Source organism: Astyanax mexicanus, chromosome 25 (genome assembly GCF_023375975.1).
Source record: "Astyanax mexicanus isolate ESR-SI-001 chromosome 25, AstMex3_surface, whole genome shotgun sequence".
NCBI lineage: Eukaryota > Metazoa > Chordata > Actinopteri > Characiformes > Acestrorhamphidae > Astyanax > Astyanax mexicanus.
The window spans coordinates 23,798,575-23,804,574 of record NC_064432.1 but is presented as its reverse complement, the minus strand read 5'-3'; the positions used below and the strand labels follow the sequence as shown (position 1 = coordinate 23,804,574).

Here is a 6,000-nt window from a genome sequence, read left to right as displayed (position 1 = left end):
CACTAATTTTACTAAACCTGTCAAAATGTTTTTTTTTAGATATGCTGCTGTTTATCAAGTTCAAATGTTAAAATGAATGCTTTTTTCCCAATCTGTCTTATTTTAAAACATCTATATATATATATATATATATATATATATATATATATATATATATATATATATATATATATATATATATATATAATGTGGTCCATTTAACTATGATTTTATTTTTATATTTATTCACATTTCACACAGCTCCAACCTTTTCAGAAGTGGGATTGTAAGTTCCACAACAATTTTATAATATATTCACAGACAGATTTTGTACACTGCACTGATTCTGGTGTGAATTAATTGATTTACATTAACCTTCCCCATATTTTTCCATAAACTCATACTGCACTCTCTACTTCTTTTTCCGCTTGGTTTTATCATTCTGCTCTGCGTTATGCTCTTTTTTTCTATACATTGGATCATATTACAATAAGCTTGTCTAATATTCATTCCTAAAAATAAAGTGTTCTTATTGGCATCGCTGAGAAAATTATTTAAAGCATCTTTATTTTTTTAGGTGTACTATGGTCATTTTGATGTAATGTAAAAAAGTTTGTGTAAAAATTATGTAAAACCAACTTTCAACTGTAATCAATATTATATTTCAGATTTTTTTTTATTGTGGTGATGCTGCCTGAAAAGCTACTGAATGTATCATCATTAAACAAAAACAATAAAATCATATTTCAATCACAGCTTCTGTCTTCTGGTGTTATGCTGATCATGTATAATTAATCAGTAATACAGGACAGGGACTGCACAGCAGTGCCTGGTGCACCATCACTATAGACTGATTCACATTAAACACTGCAGTTTTACAGCTTGCCTCCTTTTTTTATCTCTTTTCACCATCAAACATATTAGCAATCAAACATATTAGCAATCAAACATATTAGCAATGTTGACTTGTAAAGTATTAACTAACAATCTGGTCATCATGAAGTTCTGTATTTAAAGCAAAGGTTTACAGTAAAAAGGTAACTTATTGAAAAAAAACGTTGGTGCTTAAAGAGCTTCATCTGGGCTAAAATTTAAACTTAAACAAATATCTCAAGATAAATTTAAATAAAATGAAAAAGAAAATATAAGTTAAACTTGCAAGTGTTTACTGCATGTGCACAGGAAGTGATTTCCAGTACAGAATCAGAACAACCTGTTCATAATGCAGTGCTGCCTGAGTGCCTGAAGATCACCAGCATCCAGTACTGACCGTCAGCCTTGTTTCTTGTGCACAGGTGGATTTCTTAAGTACAGTAGTGAAGTAAAAATAATACTCCAGTAGATACAGATACAGCATTTTAGTACTTAAGTACAGTAGTGCAGTAAAAATAATACTCCAGTAGATACAACATTTTAGAACTTAATACAGTGGTGAAGTAAAAATAATACTCCAGTAGATACAGTATTTTAATACTTAAGTACAGTGAGCTCCGTTAACTGAACACAGTGCATCATGACGCCCCCCGAGGCCCTCTGCTCTAGTTTGCCGTTTTTATCTTCTTTTTTGGACTTTTTACGCTCTCTTAGCAGCACACAAATGCCATGCATAAAACTAATACTCCAGTAGAGTAAAGATACATCATTTTAGTACTTAAGTACAGTAGTGAAGTAAAAATAATACTCCAGTAGATACAGATACAGCATTTTAGTCCTTAAGTAAAGTAGTGAAGTAAAAATAATACTCCAGTAGATACAACATTTTAGAACTTAATACAGTGGTGAAGTAAAAATAATACTCCAGTAGATACAGTATTTTAGTACTTAAGTACAGTAGTGAAGTAAAAATAATACTCCAGTAGACACAGATACAGGATTTTAGCATTTAAGTAAAGTAGTGAAGTAAAAATAATACTCCAGTAGATACAACATTTTAGAACTTAATACAGTAGTGAAGTAAAAATAATACTCCAGTAGAATGCATATGTGGTATTTTACTCAGTATTACAGCGTCCCTATTTTCTGTTTAAAAAAAATAAATAACGTTGCTCATTACTACATACTACATAACTCATTACTACAACAAACTCATTACTACATAATTTTACTCACATTTTACCCCTATTTTAATGTGATAATGTGCAAATAAACCTGATTTGATTTTGATAACCCCACAATAAAAATGATAAACGACTGAGAAATTTATTTATATATTTATTAGACTCAACAGCTTTGCAGGCAACAATAAAACACTTTTTATAGAAAAATACAAAATCTGTAACATAAAATTATTTGGTAACAGTATCAATACAAATATTGCAGGCTTGAAAAAAAAAAAAAATATATAACCAATTAATGACAAATTATTTACGACGGTACCTCGCGCCCCTGAAGCACCACTACAGATTGCATATAAATGCTCTAAATGACAATATTTTTAGTTGGAATTTGGGAGTATTTGCAGATAAATCAGGCCCTGTGTTTGTGCAGTCTGAACCGGGAGAACCTTCCTGAAGACCAGTACACACAGGAATGCGTCAGAGATCGCTCTCAGACTCCTCATAGAAGAGGTCACTTTAAGTGCACCTGCTATTTTTTCAGAAACCTGGAAAACACCTGAATAAATCTTGCATATCCTGATAAGCACAGTCATCAAAAAGGGCAAATAGGCGACAACCATTGTAACGGTGGCAACTGCCAGAATCCAGTATGTTGTTTTATTGTGTGTGTCTGGATCAGAGGGTGGAGAAGGCGGAGCTGTAAAGGTGAAAACGACTGTTAGTATTAATATTAGGACGGAGAGAAGACAGAATGCAAACTGTCCAAAATCATTCAAGAATACGCAGGCAAAGGCAAAGACGTAGAGAGCGACGGAGAGAGTGATTGAACACGGCATGGAGAAGAGGTCTGTGGTGTAGAGCGGGTTCCTCAGAGACAGTACGCTCTCTAGCGCCACCAGCTGGTGCAGGAAGATCCCACAGAGCTGAGCCATATTAAACACTCTGTATGCTCTAACACAGTCCTCTAAACAGCCATAGTTTAAATTGAGCTGCATCCCAGCTGCACAAGAGGAAAACTGTAGAAGAATGTTGATGATGAGGACGATGACGAAGATCGGCTTTCGGCCTCCGCTCTTGAGGTTCCTATACAGAGCGCGGAGGCAGCACAGGAAAGGCAAGCTCCCGACCATACTGACAGCGATGAAGACTGTGGCTGTGATTCCAGCACCATTAGAATCATCATGATAATCAGGACCAGACATGGTGATAGACTTTGATAAAGATAAAGAAAAAAAAAGATAAAGAGAGAGGTGAGTAGGTGTGCATCTTATATCGGAAAAAGGTAAAACAGTATTGAATAGGCAAATCACTAATTAAAAGGCGCATCACGATGCTCTTTGCTATCTTACACCCCGTCAACAGTCTATTTTCATGTCTTGAGCCCATGCCTATAAAATAACTTCGAAGTTTATGAATATATTAACCCTGATGAGTGTGGTGGTCTGGAAGTAAGGTGTGTTCAGGTAAATGTCTGGCGTGTTTATATCTTGGCGGTGGGAAACATAGGTGCGCCACTGACTCATTAAAACACTGACAACAGTCAACAGTTAGCTGGCCAATTCTTCCTTATTCATGCAGGAGCGCCATGTGCATTATGTGCACTCAGTGCATGTATACTTCAGCTCCTCAAACACACAAATAAAGGTTTACCTCTGTTTAAATATTATCTAGAGACAGGGTTTTGGCTACATTTCATTGGTTAACAGGTCAACAGTCATTGGCTAAGGGGTTTACCCTTAATAAAGAAATTGGATTATGAAAGCAGAGAGTATGCAAAATGTCCATTAAGAGACAATTAAGTTCCCATTTATAAAATATATAAACTCAGTACCTGTGAGTGTAGCAACTGAAGCAGAAGATGAGTCGCTTTGTTTAGTTTCAGTAATTTTCAGAAATCAGGGCTATTCTGTCCAATAGACTCTGAAAAAGAAAAATTGTTCAAATAAAGTATGTTTATGATTAAATAATAAAATAAAAAGAGCCGGACAGGATGTAGAGTAAGTATTATAAAAACATTAAATGCAGAAAAAAATATATTAATCATAATAGAAACATGTAAATGTAAAATAAATGCAACAAATCATAAACAGAAAAAAAAGAAATAACCATAAATCTACTAAAGCATTGCTTTAAAATCTATTTCAAACATTATTATGTATTCTTTTTTTTCTTACTGTAAATAAAATGATTTCTTTTTGTTTTATTTGTTTTAATCTTTATTTTGATCATGGTAATGTAAGATCAGTATATTGCTGTATGAGGGAGTTCAGAAATCCAACTTCCAAACTACCCCATCTCAATCAAATTATTTTATACGCATTTAAATCAATCATAGGAAACATTCAAATTATAATAGTACATCAACATAACTGATGAAATCTGAAAATAGAACTTTTACACTAGGAGTAAAAAACTCAATTTTAAGAGTAATTCAATATAAAAAGATTTATCACATATTTTATTAGTTTAAAGGTGTTGCCTAAACAGTGGTTTGGAGAATCTAGTTATATAAAATAAAACTATTAAAAATATTATTTTAGCCAATAAATAGATAGAATGAAAACATTTCCTTTTTACTTTACTACACAAAATACACACTAAATGCTCTATAATAGCTAATTATTTGGACATATAAATCTGACATATGGTGAGATATTTCAACAATATTCAGTGATTAGTTATGATTTAAAAAACAATATGCCAGCATGTGTGTGTGTGTGTGTGTGTGTGAGTGAGAGCTTAAATTCATATATTAGCATAAACAAACAGTAATCTAATTAACTTATTAAAGCTCTAACTCACCATAAGCAGTACTGGAGATAAAGTACAGGACGTTCTCGCGGGACTGCCTGCAGAAAAAATGATTCTTCTATTAGTTTCCTGAACATTTCTTAACTGAACCACAAAATCCTGTTCCTTCTGTACAAGTAGATGCCTGTCTCGTGTTTATTTTGCAGAATTAAGCAGTCTGTGGTTACATGTTGGGACACAGTTCACTTTGTGTCAGAGTGCAGTGTTTAACTATATTAGTGCTTATTTATAAAATACCCATGTTTTTGAACACAAATATAAATATATAAAATATATAAACTCTGATATGGAGTTTAAAAGCTGATAATTATTTAATCTGCATTCTGTATGTTTGTTATATTTAGAAAGCTACAACTTTCCGTTTTTATTAGTTTAAAAAATTGGATTATAAACTTTCAGATTTAAACAAATCAGACTCACACATTTAAAGGTATTTTATTCAAAACTAATTCAAGCCAGAGGTCAAACATCAGGTAGATATATTTAAATGTATGGGCAAGTATGGGCTGTCGGATTTATTTTACGTCAAAAAGAGATGGGAAGGGGCGTTGCTAATGTGGTCAGAGCTTTCTGTAGAAATGGGTGCACAGGCTCATGTTTCCTGTGCAGAGTAAACCAGATTGAACCAGATTATTTTTCATACAACTGCAGTTATTTTTGAACTACAGAGAACTTTACCGTTTACAATGGGGTGCTAGATATACACTGCATTTTTTTGGAAACCCTTGCTGTGTGAGCATTATACTGATTAAAAATACCAGTTGAAAGTCCTTCCATGAGGGGCAACACATTTAAACTCACTGTGAGCTCCGTTAACTGAACACAGTGCATCATGACGCTCCCCGAGGCCCTCTGCTCTAGTTTGCCGTTTTTATCTTCTTTTTTGGACTTTTTACGCTCTCTTAGCAGCACACAAATGCCGTGCATAAAACTAATACTCCAGTAGAGTAAAGATACATCATTTTAGTACTTAACTACAGTGGTGAAGTAAAAATAATACTCCAGTAGATACAGATACAGTATTTAAGTACAGTAGTGAAGTAAAAATAATACTCCAGTAGATACAACATTTTAGAACTTAATACAGTGGTGAAGTAAAAATAATACTCCAGTAGATACAGTATTTAAGTACTTAAGTACAGTAGTGAAGTAA

General features: G+C 33.3%; 1 protein-coding gene across 2 annotated transcripts in view; it reads right to left on the bottom strand.

Annotated features, from left to right (window-relative positions):
* Positions 1-905: 905 nt before the first annotated feature.
* LOC103022477 (exocyst complex component 1 like) overlaps positions 906-6,000 on the bottom strand; it is a 30,142-nt gene continuing 25,047 nt past the window's right edge. Inside the window, exons 3-5 of one of the 2 annotated variants that reach the window (XR_007429530.1) lie at positions 4,839-4,885; positions 3,868-3,956; positions 906-3,247 (exon numbers count right to left, since the gene is read on the bottom strand). The gene's annotated coding sequence lies outside the window, so the exon portion shown is untranslated. The remainder of the gene's footprint in view (positions 3,248-3,867; positions 3,957-4,838; positions 4,886-6,000) is intronic. The other variant, XR_007429531.1, reaches the window with a different exon arrangement.